The 15,366-nt window shown below is 53.8% G+C and overlaps 1 non-coding gene across 6 annotated transcripts in view; it reads left to right on the top strand.

Moving 5' to 3' along the window:
* Positions 1 to 956: 956 nt before the first annotated feature.
* LOC102165560 (uncharacterized) overlaps positions 957 to 15,366 on the top strand; it is a 30,755-nt gene continuing 16,345 nt past the window's right edge. For all 6 annotated transcript variants that reach the window (XR_014809201.1, XR_014809199.1, XR_014809200.1 and 3 more), the window contains exons 1-2: positions 957 to 1,061; positions 3,834 to 3,884. This is a non-coding gene — a transcript (uncharacterized LOC102165560). The remainder of the gene's footprint in view (positions 1,062 to 3,833; positions 3,885 to 15,366) is intronic.

Genomic DNA, 15,366 nt, shown 5'->3' with positions numbered 1-15,366 from the left:
CATGGGAAGTGAGTCCACTTCCTTGAGCATGTTTTCCCTCCTGCAACAAAATCAGGGTTTAGAGTCTAAGGAGGAAGAGGGTGGTGGTGCCAGGCATGTGGGCCACAGGCTTTCTTGGTTTTTGTTTGTCTGTTTTTTTAACTTTCTCTCAGGAAGCTCCAGGTATCTCACAGGAGCCCAGGGGAGGCACTGCAGCTGTGCTTAGGGAACTAGAATCAGCTGAGGTTCTGGATGGGCCACAGCGCCTCCCAGCCAACCTCTCCGTCCTGCAAGGTCTCCTCTTAGCCAGATTCCTCTGCCTGTTCATGACTTCCCTCCCCGAAAATTTAGCTTCTCCAGCCCCTTCTGTTTGAGGGCAAAGTCCTATTGCAGCTAAAGCTGGGGGGTGGGATCGTGGGTCCAGGCAGCACAAGGGCAGCCAGGGCTGAGGGCGGGGACAGTTGCCCTTGCAGGCATCTGTGCAGAGGTCAGGTGAGGACAAATGAAGCTTGGACAAAGTAACAGGGTAGAATTTTACTTAGAGGTGAGCAAACACATAATGAAACTAGAGTGCATTCATGCATCTGCAAGAGGGTAATTCGGTGCAAAACTGACATTGAAACTTTCCTGACTGGTGCCTTGAAGGCGCCTCCAGAGGCTGACACCTTGGGCCGTGCCCTCTGTCCTCCCTTCTGCGTCCCTCTGGGACAGACTCAAACCGTGGCTACCTCGTATGAAGGGCATTCTGGGGGATGGAGTGGATGCTGTGGGTGCACCCAGAACCCCTTTATCAGGTCAAGTGCATCCAGCCGAGGTTGCTAACACAGCGGCCCTCTCTTCGGGAAAATTACTCTCAGCCAATGGACGGCTGGTGTTGACTCCCCTCCCCCAGCCCCATTTCCTGGAGGCCAATGATGTTGGGGGTCAGGGCGGGGCGGGGACGAGGTAATAAAAAGCTGACTCTTTGCCCCAGGCCTAGATTTGCCTTGCTGTTCATGCTCCAGAGTCTCCTGGGGGTCAGCGCTCACCCTGACCTGGCTTTTTCTCCTGGCCGAACCTGCCTCTGCTCTCTTACTCCCACAGTAAGTCCCTGCAAAGAATTCCTATCTGGGCTGTGCTGGTAGGGAGACCCGAAACAAGACGGGTCTAAGGCCCACTCACTCTGAGATTCAGGGGCCAGGGGCTGCCCAGGGTCCCCAGGAACCCCGTCTCCTCCATCCTCCCCTCCTCCAGTCACTGTACAGAAATGCTTGGAGCACCCAGAATGCGCTGTGCACGCTGCCGGGCTCTGTAAGAAGTTAAGAGGCACAAGACAGGGCCTCTGGTTTCAAAGGGTTTAAATTCTAATGAGTGAGGCAGGAAATGCCTGTAAAAAGGGAAACAGCCAGAGTGACCAGCACATGCCCACGCCCGATGGTTGTCCAGGCAGACAAGAGTCCAGCATGTGTGCAGGGAAGGGAGAGTGTGTTGTCTTCAGGAAGGGGTCCCTGGGGGAGACGCCGGTCTGATGAAAACTTCCAGAAGCAGGAACGATACCGGAGGAATAAGTGGGTTCAGGTGGTCCAAGGCATAGGCCCTCTGGCAAAGTGGAAATCTCTGCAGGAAAACAAGCAAGCAGCTGCCTGGCCGGGTGGGTGAGGAGGGGGGCAGGAGGGGCAGGATGGAGAATGTGACCAAACTTCAGAGCTGGGGTGATGGGAGGAGGAGGCTACTTGTCGTGGTCATTGTCATGCCCATTTCCTCCCTACAATGCCTAGCACCTGCTGGGCACAGAGCAGGGAGGCTGTTAAGTGCCCACTGAACTGGGTCCCCTCCCTCTTCCCCCTCCCCCCTCCCTCCCAGCTTCCTGCAAGGCCTGTGGGGTGGGAATGGGGGCTGGCAGTAGCAGGTGGACCCTTTTAGGTCAACATAACCTGGTCCCCAGAGAATGAGGGAAAGTCCTCCCCTTCCATCCCAGCAGGAATTTAATTAGGAGAACTAATTAGTGGACCCAGAGTGGGAGAGGGAGGCACTGGCCCCTGCGTGTGTGCATGGTCGTGTGTGCAGAGGATAATTTCAGGCTTGTCTTCTGCGGGGAATGAAGCCCACTGGGAACAAAGCTGCTGTGGTCGGACAAGAGCCAGGGTACCTGAGCAGGGCTGGCTCCATTCCCCTCCACCAGGGACAGCCGCCCGGGAGCGTGGGCATGCATGCAAACACCAACACACACTCACATACACCTCACACACTTACCCATTCACATACTCACACATCACACACTTTTCCACACAAATTCCCATGTGCTCATTTACACACACACAGAGGAGCAGTTTTGACCTCCAAGGCGCCACGCTTTTTTTTTTTTTTTTTTTTTGGATTTTAGGGCTACACCTGCAGCATATGGACGTTTCCAGGAAATCAGAGCTACTACAGTTATCAGCCTATGCCTGAGCCACGGCAGCTCGGGATCTTAGCTGCATCTGCCACCTACATTGGAGCTCATAGCAACACAGGATCCTTAACCCACTGAGTGAGGTCAGGGATCAAACCCGCATCCTCATGGATCCTAGTCGATTTGTTTCCACTGAGCCACAATGGGAACTTCTCCACACTCAAATCTTAACCCTGTGGGAAGGTCCACAGCTGTGCCCCAGGGCTGGCACCCTGCAAACACCAGCCCTCTGCACTCACACCCAGGCCCTCCATGAGCTGCTCTTCCCCGTAGCTTTTCTGAAAGGAAAAGAAACTTAAAGCAGGTGCCACAGTCTCCCTTGCTTGCAGCTTTGCAGCCTCCATGTCCTGCCTGTCCCAGTGTGAGGAAGTTCCTCCTCCCAGGAAGCATCAGTTGTCTACAGAATCAAGCCAGTCCAGTTCCTGGGGACCGAGAATGTTGTCACCTGGTGGCACAGTTCAGGTCGCAGGAGGGCCTGAGCCACACTCCAGGGCCATGTTGCACAAAAAAGGGAGGGGTTTGGGGTCTGGGCTCCAAGGGGTCTAAACCACTTCTGAGCGATCTTGGATGAGTGGCTAAACCTCTCTGAGCCTCAGTCTCCTTGTCCACAAATGAGGGCAACTATGGCCGTAGGGCGAGTGAGGGGTGAGTGAAATGATACACGTGACATGCTTATCACAGAGCGTGGCACGTAGTATGCGCTCGATAAATTTAACACTTCTCATCACGGTGCTCCTGGCTTCCCACTCCCTGCCCGGGGTTCACCTTGCCCTCCGGGCCTGGCTCCCTCTTGCTTCCTTTCCTTGTCTCCGAATAAGAAGACAGGTTATTAGTACAAATTTGATCAAAATGACACATGGATTAGCATGTACGCTGCAAAGTCTAATTCTGTTTACTGTTCTAGGGGAGCATGCAATTATTACAGGAGCTGGGACAGAGTGTTTTTAATAACATTTCTTGTTAAGATTTAATTACAGGAAATTGTATTTTCTTAATCACTGAAAACTCAACTGGCTAGGAAAAGAATTGTGATAATTTTGTTTGCAGTTTATTAAATCCTTAGGATATTCTTTCTCTTACATTTGCTTTTATTATGTGCTGCTGCTAAGTACTTTTTAACCCTTGGAGCTGTGAGGAGGGAGGCCTCCCCCGTGCCTCTGGGCCCCAGGCGCTCCACACCTGACAAACTTGCGTGCCAATGACCCCATCAACTAAAGCAACTCGGGAAGCTGAGGTGTTCGGTTCCCTGCTGGGTAAAAAGAACAGGGATGCTCCTGTGTGCAGGTGGTGGGCTGAGAAGCTGTTTCCAGACAATCTGGCTCTTGCACCAGCCTCCCCTGGAAACCCGGCCCAGGGTATCTCCCTGTCAGGAACACTGAACAAGATGGCAAAAGTAACAGCATCACCCATTCTTCACTCACAGGGTGTTCCTGACCATCTCAGGAGGTCCAGAGCCTGGAGAAGTGCCTTGAGGGTAAGCCGGCTGCTGGAAAACTTTGAGGGATGTTTCAGTGCTGTAACTGGCCTTGCGTGAGCTTCCTTGCCAGACTTGAGCTAGGAACTGAAGATATAGAAATGGATGTGACAGAGCCCTGCATGGATGTCCACAGGGCCCTCCCACTTCCCTTTCTGCAGTTTCTGGGTGTGCGTGAGAGGGCACAGGGAGGCCAGGGTCACAGGAGAGAGGTTTACACTGAGAATGTGTGAAAACCAGAGGCACAAAGGAGCCACAGTCTATACCAGTTCCTCTAGGAAACCAGGCTTGGGGAAAACATGCAGTATTACCAGCAACATAAGGAGTGATGCTTATAAAACCAATGTGAGACGTTGGCCCCTCAGGGATTTGTGCTGCCGTGGTTAAGTAAGAATTCGCCAGCTAAAGGATTTTCCAGCATCTCTAACTGAAAAATCTTGTGATCCCAGAAGTGTGTGTGCACGCATGTGCACGTGTGTGTGAGTGTGTGTGTTGGTGGGGATCCTGTGCACCTGCACCATAGTTCCATCTCCACCTGACCCCATGACTTGCCAAGACTGGATCATCTCCACTAAGCCTTTCTTTCCTCCAGGCAGCTCCACCCTTTCTGTAGCAAGTGCACCTGTGTCTAGCCTAGGGCTCTCCTGCTGCAAATCAGACCCATGTCCCCTTGATCTTTTGGGAGGTAGGAGAGAGGGACATTGAGACAATGAATGGAATTCCCAGCAGAACAGCCTCATCTGCTGCATCTCCCCTTCTTTCCGCTCCCCTCTAAACTCTGAGCCCCCAGCTCTCTTAACCAGCCCCCAGTGGCCTCTCTGTTTTCCCCACATCCCTTTGTTCTCTGGGGCTGGAGAAAGCAGGTCTGACAAGGTTAACCCCTGATGGTGGAATGTACGACATCAAAGAGGCGGCAAGAGAGGTGATGGATAATAGATGGCTGGAAGCATGAATGATACATATGCAGATAAATGATGGATAATGGGGTCTGCATGATGTATAGGCGGATGCCGGAGTAATAGATGTGTAGATACACATAGATTGATAGAGACAGTTTCAGAGACAAAATACAAGGGGGCAGCCAGGGAACCTTTCCAGGATCTGTGGTAGATGCCTTGACCCTAGAAAGCCAGGGAAATAAGAGGCAGGACCAGTACCTAGTGAGACAAGGCAGAGAGATATACATAGAGAAGGGCTTCCTGAACAGAGGGGACTAGAGAAAAGACATCCAGCAAGGGATGGACACCTTACATCCACAGATGGATGTAAGGTGTCCAGCTGCTGCGCAGGTATCCGTGGGAGGTCACAGGATACAGGGGGTGAGCTGGAGGAGCTTGGCCGCACAGACGGGTGATGGATGGCCAAGAGATGAGGAACAGATGGGAGGGCCCAAAGATCAGGACGCTCGCCACTTCTCCCCTTGGCCTCCCTCTGCGCCCGGCTGGGCTCTCAGGGGAGCCTGGGTGCGGGCTCCACGGTGAGGTGCTGCTCCCCTAGTGGCCGCGCGGGGGCGCCCACGGCCGGGGTACTCGCGCGGAGGGGCAGGGAGGGGCCGCGGGCGGCTGTGGATCCCGCGTTCCCCGCGTTCATTTCCAGGCCGTCTGGGCCCACGTGACCCCCTCCCCGCCTCCCTGCCTTCATACACAATATCTCTGGTTGAAAACCCCTCCTGAAGGAAGGGCGAGAGAAAGGCTGCTTGCTGGGCTGCTTTGCCCAGAATCGGAGCAAGTCTTTGAAGCCCGCCTGCCTCCCAGGGCTGCCGGAATCGGGTTTGCTCCTTTACCCTGTCACTCCCTCTGCTTGTCCCTCTTGGCCTGTTTTAAACCCTTTCCCTCCCGCCTCCCCTCAACACTCAGAGTCTTCCCTACCCCAGCTCCTCTGGAGCCAGCTGGTACAGAGTGGAGAGACAGTGAGGGAAGCTATTGTTCTGGAAAAGGCAAGGCCAGCTCCTGAGAGAATGGGGGCCTGGAGGGTGGGCTGGAGCAGATAAGAGCCTCTATCTGCTGAAGCTGGGGTGGGGGTGGGGGGTCTGTCACAGCCAGAAGCCAGCTCAGCAGCCACTCCCTCCTCCCCCCAGACACACAGATGGGGAATAGATGCATCCAGGATGGACAGCTGTGGACAGCCCTCCCTCAGGTCTGTTTGCAGCCTGGTTGGTCCAAAACTGTAGAAGAAGAGATAGGAGGAGCCTAGCTCCCAGCGGAGCCGCCCCCCCCTCCCCATAGCAGTGCCCTCAGGGATGGTTAGGGGCCTGGAGGTGGAGCTGCCCCTGCTGAACAAAAGACTCCTTGCCTAAACCCCTGCTTTCACGGTGTCCACTGGAAGCAGGAAGTGTGGCCTGGAGCCCTCCAGAGGAGGGACGCGGCTACACAGTTCTTTTCAGCGACTGCTTGTTACCCTACCCCAGGGCCACTGGGAACAGAGAACCATGGAGAACCTTTTGCAGAGAGGCCAACCAGGCAGGCACAGAGAGGTTAAAGGACTGGCTCAGTGCACTACCGCCTGGGAGCGGCAGGGTGGTGGCCACCATCAAACCCAGAGAATTCTCAGTCCTGAAAAGTTACGGAAAGCATCAAAGTAGGAAGAAGGCAAAGAAAGGGACCAACATGTAGGATATTTTTCATGTACTGGTTCCCCCACCTCCAAACAACGGTCAGGTCCTCACCTTGCTTCACATATTGACCCACCCAGCCCCAGGTCATTGCCATTGAGATTTTTTAAAAATCTGGTTACTTTTCTGCTCCCTGAGGGGACATCAGTCTGTAACAAGCAGTGGGGTGGGGGGGGGGGTTGTCCTGGACTGGCCAGAGTTAGAGCGAGAGAAAGGGCTTCCCAGAGAAAAGGCAGAGGATGGAGGGTGGCGGGGTGGAGACAGCTCAGTGTCCTGGGGTGGGGACAGTTCAGCAGGAGCAGAAAGAGATTTCAGGATAAAGAAGCAGGGCTCAGATCCCAGAGGTCTTATTTAAGAAGCTCAAGGTAGGGAAACCCTGTAGGGTTTTGAGCAAAGGAAGTGACAAGTAACAAGATTTGTAATGTGGAGGGTGGGTTGGCGGCGGTTGAGTCTAGACATAGACTGATCGGCCCATTAGGAGGCCACTGCAGTGGTCCAGGGGGAATGATGGGGAGTCTCATCAGGATTGGGTTGGGGAGAAGAGAGAGTCAAAAAATATTTTGGAGGAGTTTCTGTCATGGCTTAGCAGGTTAAGAACCCAACTAGTATCCATGAGGATGTGGGCTGGATCCCTGGCCTCAATCCATCAGTTAAGGATCTGGGGTTGCTGTGAGCTGTGGTGCAGGTCACATAAGTGGCTCGGATCCCATGTCGCTGTGGCTGTGGCCAGCAGCTGCACCTCTGTCCAACTTGACCCCTAGCTTGGGAACTTCTATATGCTGCAAGTGGAGACATAAAAAGAAAAAAAAAAAAAACAATATTTTGGAGGTCAGAGCATCAGAATCTAAGAGGATGGAGACAGAGTGAACGAGGTTGAAGTCAGGGCTGCTTCCTGGGTGTCTGGCCTGGGTGGGGGTGGACAGTCTGACGGCCCTCTGAAAAGTCAGGCCCAGGGAAGAGCAGACTCAGGAAGCTCCCCAGTTTGGAGCGTGTTGAGTTGGAGGTCTCTTAGGGCGCCTAGACCCACTCTCCAGGGATGGTTAGATTTTCTGAGCCCCATGGACACAGGCTGGACCAGCAATGTTTGTGATGGTTGACATCCCAAGGGGAAATAGAGGTGATTGCCCAGGAGAGAGAGAAGAGCAAGGGCCAAGGTCAGAAGGAGCCTAGAAGGACTCTCGGAGAGAGAAGGAAGTCGCTAGAATGCTGGGTGAGGGAGGGAGGGAGGGAGGGAGTGGTGCCAGGTCAGGTGCAGCAGAAAGACCTGGTGAGGAAAACAGACAGTGCCCCGTGGACTTGGCACTGGGCATTTTATTCATCATCAGGGACTAGCTAGAAACGGAGGGAACTGCCAACCTGAGCGATTCAGAGAGCGTTTAATGAAGATGTGGACAAGGGGCAAGGTGGAGGGGAGTCTGGGGTTGTGAGGGGGAGGGAGGCGGTGAAGCTCCAGGGCTGCTGACAGGCCAGCCAGGCCTGAGGAGGGCTGAAGGGGGCGCCGCTGGACAGGAGCTGCGGTCTGGTGTGGAGGGACGTGGCCAGCCTGCAGCTCACAGGAAGCAGGTCAGGAAGTTAAAGACCAGCCTCATTCTCCTCCCCTCCTCCATCTCCCATGTGCCTCCCCAGTGGAGGGGCCCAGCCCAGAGCTAGAGGGCATGGAGCTTGGGCCAGGCAGCCCACAGAGGCCAGCGCTGGAGCCCACCCACTACCTACCAGGCTGAGGGAGCAAGCAGATAAGAACTCTGACCTGTGTCAGCAGTAACACAGGGCACACTGGACTCAGGCCCCTCTTGCTTCTTTCCTTCAGCTCTGCTGCTGCTGCTTCCCTTTTTTTTAAGGGCCACACCTGCAGCATAACCAGCCTACGAGTTATGTTGTTGCTACAGCTGCCTGCACCACAGCCACAGCAACGCCGGTTCCATGCTGAGTCTGTGACCTACACCACAGCTTATAGCAATGCTGGATCCTTAACCCACTGAGGGGGGCCAGGGATCAAACCCACATCCTCATGGATACTAGTAGGGTTCGTAACTCAGAACAGGAATGCCCTCAGTTCTGCTTTATGCCTGACCAACCATTCCTTCTGGGCACACGTAACCCCACACCCAGCCCCTTCCTGTGTCTCTCACCCCAAAGGGAAGAGCCATCTTCCCTAGAGACGTTGTTGGTCGCCTGCCATCCCAGAGCCAGACATTCTGCCAGGGGCGGGGGCAGGACACCGGTGCTGGGCAGTAGCCGTCTAGGAGTCTCGGGGAAGGAAGTGGCAGCTTCTGGGCAAAGGAGGGACTGACTAAAGCCAGGAGTGTGATAAGGAGGCAAGCTGGGACCAAGAAACAGCCCTTTGTGTTTCTAGATGAAACAGGCGGTGAGAAGACAGCAGAGGGAAACTTTCCTTCTTTGCCTGCTGCTGGGCATGTACCAAAAAATACGGAGCTTTATACTCGCGTACGCCCATAAACACACACGCTTGCATATATATATATATATGCACACAAAGCGATGGAGGCACATACACTTGCTTAAACAAACATGCTCGCTCACTTTCCGCTCATGTTCAGACATGCCTACTGAATCAGGGTAGGCAAGGTGATGCTTCATTAACTAACCACTCTCAAATCTCAGTGGCTTAAAAATGCAGAGGGCTCCTCCCTGCACACACTCCCTGTCCATCGCAGCCTCTGCTCATCGGAGTCACTCCAGGACCCTGGCGGATGGACCCTCACTGGTCCCTGTGCCAGAGAGAAAGAAGACTTCTGCAAGGTCCCGCCCCAGCAGTTAAATCCTTCTGCCCAGAAGTCACGCTTGCTGTTCTGTTCATTGGTCAGAACTGGTCATATGGTTCCACCCGAGGAAGCCAGAGACCCAGAACTTTATAGCAAATAGCACTTATGTAAAATACAACGTCACACAGGTAGGTGCTCACACACACTCGCTGCTCTTTCCACGGCTTTCTTTTTTTATCCTTTTGTAGCTCTGACTCCTAACGACTCTCCACTTCCCAGCAATCTGAGTCAAAGTCCACTGCCAGGAGCCGGGATCATGGAAACTTCCAACCCCTTTTACTTCAGGCCCTGTCATCCATCTCCCCAGCAGGCCCACCCTCCCTCGCCTCCCCTGCCCGTGCTGCTTCCCTCTGCCAAGGAGAGAGAAGCGGTCTGCACATTCCCCCAGCACTGCTTGCTTCCATCTCCTCGCTCCCTCCCTCCCTCCCTTCTTGCTGAGATTGCCTGGGGGGCTTGCTGAGTGTGAGCTAGTGGCTTACAGAGAGACTACTAGGAGCACAGGAGGGAAAAGCCCGCAGACACAAAGACCCCAGGATGCAGAGGAACAGACATGGACAGGGGCAGAAGAGAGATGTGAGATGGGGCAGAGAGAGAAGCAGAGGCGGATGACAGAGACAAAAACAGATGACAGAAATAGATGGAAACAGACATAGAGTCTGGGCCAGAGAGGTAAACACAGAAAAGAGCAAAGAGGAGCTCCCTGGTGGCCGAGGGGTTAAGGATCTGGCATTGTCCCTGCTGTGGCTGGGGTTCAGTGCCCGGCCCAGGAACTTCTACATGCCGCAGGCACAGCTGAAAAAAGCACAGAGGAGGAAGAAGAAAAGAACAAAGACAGAAAAGATAGTTGAGCTCCTGGGTGGGATTCGAGCTGTGCCCGGGGTGAGAGCGTGTGTGTATAACCACATGTGGTTCTGAAGCCACGTTTTCTTTCACTGAAGTGGATACAGGAAAGTGAGCACCGAGATAAGGATTAGAAGAAAATGTGTTCTTCTCCTAGCAAGTGGCGGGGAGTTGAGGCCAGGCAGTAAGCCCAGGAGACTGGCAGCGTTTCCTTGGAGATTTTTTTTTTTTTTTTTTTTTTTTTGTATTTCTAGGGCTGCACCCATGGCATATGGAGGTTCCCAGGCTAGGGGTCCAGTCGGAGCTGTAGCCACCGGCCTACGCCAGAGCCACAGCAACGTGGGATCCAAGCCTCCTCTGCAACCTACACCACAGCTCACAACAGCACCGGATCCTTAACCCACTGAGCGAGGCCAGGGCTTGAACCTTTGTCCTCATGGATGCTAGTCAGATTCATTTCCACTGAGCCATGACAGAAACTCCATCCTTGGAGATTTCTTGTGTGAATGTTCACCTTGGCTCTGTCGGTTGGAGGAGCCTGGAGGTCTGGCTGTGAGCACCTCCCCGGCGGCCTCCCCCCCATGTCACACACTCCAACGCTGACCCTGGAGGGAGGACCGAGGATGCCAAACAGCCCCTCCTCTGAGCAGGGTCGAGGGTTCCCAGGCTGAAAAGAGAGACAAACTCCTGCCTGGGTTTAAACCTCATTCATTTCTTCACCAAATAGTTATGGAACTGGTGCTGGGCTCCTTGCCAGGCCCCAGAGACAAGGTAGAAGACAAAAGCCACATGCTCCCCACGTGGGTTTTTGTCTAGTAGAGGGGACAGACCTCAAACAGACTGCAATTACAGAGTGACCAGGCGGGTTAAATGCTCCAAAGGAAAGGACTGTCCTGCAAGTATGAAGGATGGTGGTGGGGGGGGGGGGGTCCCTCCGACTGTGAGCTCAGGAAATCTCTCCAAGTGTGGGATATTGTGGCCAAGACCTTCCTGATGAGGAGCCCACCAAGCACAAGAGTGGGTGCAGCATGGGGTGGGGAACAGGGAAACAGGGCCCGGGGGAAGGACTGGCCCCAGCGAAGGCTGCAAGGCATCTCCAAGCCTGGGCTCTGTACCAAGTCCTAAGGAGGGGCCCAGTGGCAGAAGCATCGAGCTGTGGCGGGGGAGAGTGTGGGGAGTAAGAGCAGCCAAGTGGGCAGGAGCCTGCAGGGCAAGCCCTCCATGTGTGGATCTAATTCCTTTTTGGGGGGAGGACTGCACCTGCAGCCTATGAAAGTTTCTGGGCTAGGGGTTGAATTGGAGCTGCAGGTGCTGGCCTACACCACAGCCACAGCAATGTCAGGATCCAAGCTGCATCTGTGACCTACACAGCAGCTTGCAGCAACACTGGAATCTTAGCCCACTGAGCGAGGCCAGGAATCGAACCCACATTTTCACGGATGCTCTGTTGGGTTCTTCACTTACTGAGTCACGATGGGAACTCCAAAAAAAAAATTTTTTTTTTGTCTTTTTAGGGTCGCATCCACAGCATATGGAGGATCCCAGGCTAGGGGTCGAATCAGAGCTGCAGCTGCCAGCCTACACCATAGCCACAACAACACAGGATCTCAGCCACATCTGCGACCTACACCATAGTTTAGGCAACGCTGGATCCTTAACCCACTGAGCAAGGCCAGGGATTGAACCCACATCTTCATGGATATTAGCCAGGTTCATTAACTACTGAGCCACCATGGGAACCCCCCCCCCAAGTTTTTAAAATTAAAATTATTTTGAGGAAATGAAGGTAGATCAGAGTTCAGAAGAAGGGCCAGTCCTGGTTTGGCAGTAGGGGCAAGGGGGTCCCAGCAGGCCTGAAGTGGGGGGCATGGAACCACCTGGCCTGGAAGGACGTGGCAGCCTCATTCCAGACCATGAGGTCGAGGCAGAAGAATGCACAGGGATAGAGACCAGAGCTGGGGGATGGGGGATTAGAGGAAAAAAGAAGCCGTGGTAGCTGCTGTAACAGGCAAACCCAGTGACCTGACCTGTAAAGTCACTGCTCCCCAGGTCACAGTCTAATGCAAGCATTACTGTTGGGGCGCCCTGCTTTATGGCCAGCTAGAGCAACAAGATGGGGGGCCCCTGGGACGCTGCAGCATCATGAAGCTGGCTTGGGGGGCAGGGAGGATGGAAAGAACGCATCTAAAAACCACAGTGTCTCCCAGCTGCCCCGTCAGGAGAGCCTTCCTGACAGGAAGGGTGACTGGTGAGATGAAAAGTGATCAGGTCGCTAAAATGCTTTGCTTCCCCGGCTGTGTCATCGCGGCTGGCGTGGGGGTCTAAGGAGCGCCCTCGAATCCCTCGACCCTCCTGCCCCAGCAGATAATAGCTGCTGAGTCTCCCCCCTCGCAGGCCCCAGAACAACCCACATCAGCACGGCTCGTAAATTGTTATGGCCCATTGAAGAGCTCGCCCTTAAATGTCACTTACCCGGGAATTAAGGTGAAGGCAAGCAGAGGGACCTGCCATCGGCACAGGCCAAGGAGGGGGCAAATGGGTTGGGGGTCAGCCTTTTGGGGAAAGGCAGTCGGACACTAGGTATGGAGTTAAGAAGTGCCTCGTGTCCCCTGGGATCATTATCTCAACGTGATCCCTGCTCGTGGGTGGGGGCTTGGGTAGGGACAGGCTTGGAAAACCATCGTTTGCGTGGACTGGCTAAGAATATAGACCTGGCACCGCGGGGTTGGGGCCCTCACCCTCAGCTGCCTCCTCTCCCTCCCCCTGCTCCATCCCCCCATCTCCCCCACCTCTTCCTTCCAGTCTTTTCTCACACCCCAGCTGTCTGCCTGGTTCACAGGTTTCTCTTTGCCCCACTGGACCCTAAGGGCAGAATTGAGGAGGATCTTAACTCAGAGGGCCGGGTGGCTTCGCTTTCTAGCTTCACTCTCTGACTTTGAGGCCGAAGGGAGGTCAGCCTCCCGCTGCCCTCCTGGAAGGTAGACAGTGAGAGTCCAGTCCCTCCCAGCAGTGACCCTTCACACCTCCTCTCTCTCCTGTCACCTTTTTTTTTTTTTCTCACAGCGAAACAAATCTCACATCCAGAAAAGGGTACAAGACAAATGTTCCAGTTCACAAATTATTTTAAAGCAAACTCAGGGTAGCTGTCCCCTCAGCCAGGGACCAGAATATCGCCAGTGTCCAGTGACCCCAAGGACCCTTCCCCATCCACCTGCCTCTGCCCCTGGGTCCCAGGCAATCACTTCCCAATTCTTTTTTTTTTTTTTTTTAATAGGGCCACACCTGCAGCATATGGAAGTTCCCAGGCTAGGGTTCAAATTGGAGCTACAGCTGCTGACCTATATCACAGCCACAGCAATGCCAGATCCAAGCTGCATCTTTGACCATAAATGCTGGATCCTTAACCCACTGGGCGAGGCCAGGGATCAAACCTGCATCCTCATGGATATTAGGTTCTTAACCCACTGAACCACAACGGGAGCGCCCCCACTTCTCTTTATAGGGCTTGAGCTCCCTCAGCCACATGGGGTCGTTTCACCTGTTACTGAACTTTACATAAATAGAATCATATGTTATGTATTCTTCACGGCTGGCTTCTTCCAGCCAACCTGGTGCTGTTTGTGTGTCGCATCCGTGTGGTTGGCGTCGTCACAGTTCACTGGTTCTCATTGTCGTGAGGAGATTGTTGTCTGTGTGCTCCAGCCCAGGTGTCCCCAGCTGCAGCACCTTAGAGCTTTGGGGACGAGGCTCTGATGAGCCTCACAACAGCCTGAGTCCTGGCCGGACAGGGTCCTCTGCAGAGATCACGCAGTGAGAAATGCTGAGGCCAAACTGAACCCTCCCCCGGGTCCCTCGCCCCCACTCTCACACCCTCCTGGGGGTGCTGCGTGCTAACAGGGAGCCTGGGGAGACGTTGGCACCTGCAGAGAGACGTTCTAATGTCATTGGTGCCAGTAGATGTGGAGAGAATTTGAATTAGCATTTGGTGCCTAATTGTTGCCTGGTAGATGTTTGCTGAGTGAATGAATGACAGCCCTCCCAGGAGCTGTCAAACCAGGCTTCTTGGTGGCCAGCGCTTCTTCCCTTGCTCCCAGCTGCCAGTTCTTGGCACTTGCATCTCTTTTGGAAACTCCACAGGCCAGCAGACCCCTCCCAGACTCATTCCCCTCTACCTTCCCTGGAGGTGAGGTTAATTGCTCTGACCTGACTAACTGCCTGCTCCTGGGGCCCAGCAAGGAACTATATGGATGCCACCTGTCACCTGTTGCAGTCTCCACCCCCTTCTACCTGGAAGTTCCTCTTAGGTTTCACCTCCGTCCTTCCACCCAACTTTGCTGCTTTGCTTGCTCTGATGAAGTTGAGGGAGAAGGGAGGTGTAGCAAAAATAACACCTCAATTGCGTTCGCAAGGCATTTTTCAAGGTAAAAAGCACTTCCTAATCCACTAATTGAGTGTTGATGGTTATTATCATCCCGTTCTAAGTATTTTACATTTTTTAGTCATTTAACCCTCAGAAACACCCCTGCAGTAGCTACTATTAGTATCCCCACTTTATAGAGAAGGGAGCCGAGAAGTTTAAGGAGCTTGTCCGAGGTAGAGTGGCCAGATAAAATACAGAATGAGCAGTTAAATTTGAATTTCAGATAAACAAGGAATTTTTTTAAGTATAAATGCATCCTGAATGTTGCCTATTAAATTCACATGGGCGTTCTCTATTTTTGATTTGCTAAATCTGGGCCACCCTCGTCCAAGGTCACGGAGCAAGTAATAGTGGAGTCAGGATTCAAACCCCAGCTTGCCCCTGCCCTCTGCTTCAGTGGGATCTGCATCAGGGCCCTGATAGCCAGCAAGAGAAGCAGATGGATTTGAAACCATTTAGTAAATCAAACCAGCAGGGCTAGGAAACAGATTTGATACGGAGGCTGAAAAAAGCCCAGTTTCTGGCTCCTATAGATAAGAGACAGAGAGGATGCTTCTTGCTGAGGCTCACTCAGCTCAGAGGAGTCAGAGCCTCCAGAGGCCACAGCCAGGGTCCCTGGTGGGGTCTAGGTTACCTGGGGTGAGGAGGACAATGGCCACCCCCCTAATCCTTGTTCTCTACCTTGTCACTAAGAGAATGGCTCTGCCCTGCCTGGCTCAAACCGGACACCTTGGCCCTTCCAGCTCCCCAATGACCCCCAAACGCATACGCATACCACCTCCTCTAACTGCCAGGAGGTCCCCAGGGCCTGCCCCTTTGTCTTCCATC

Source organism: Sus scrofa, chromosome 7, assembly GCF_054392235.1.
Source record: "Sus scrofa isolate SSC_HxYL_T2T_F1_AM1 chromosome 7, Sscrofa_HxYL_maternal_Yorkshire_Landrace_v2.0, whole genome shotgun sequence".
Lineage (NCBI taxonomy): Eukaryota > Metazoa > Chordata > Mammalia > Artiodactyla > Suidae > Sus > Sus scrofa.
Note: the sequence above shows the minus strand (reverse complement) of the source record. Positions and strands in the feature narration are given on the sequence as shown.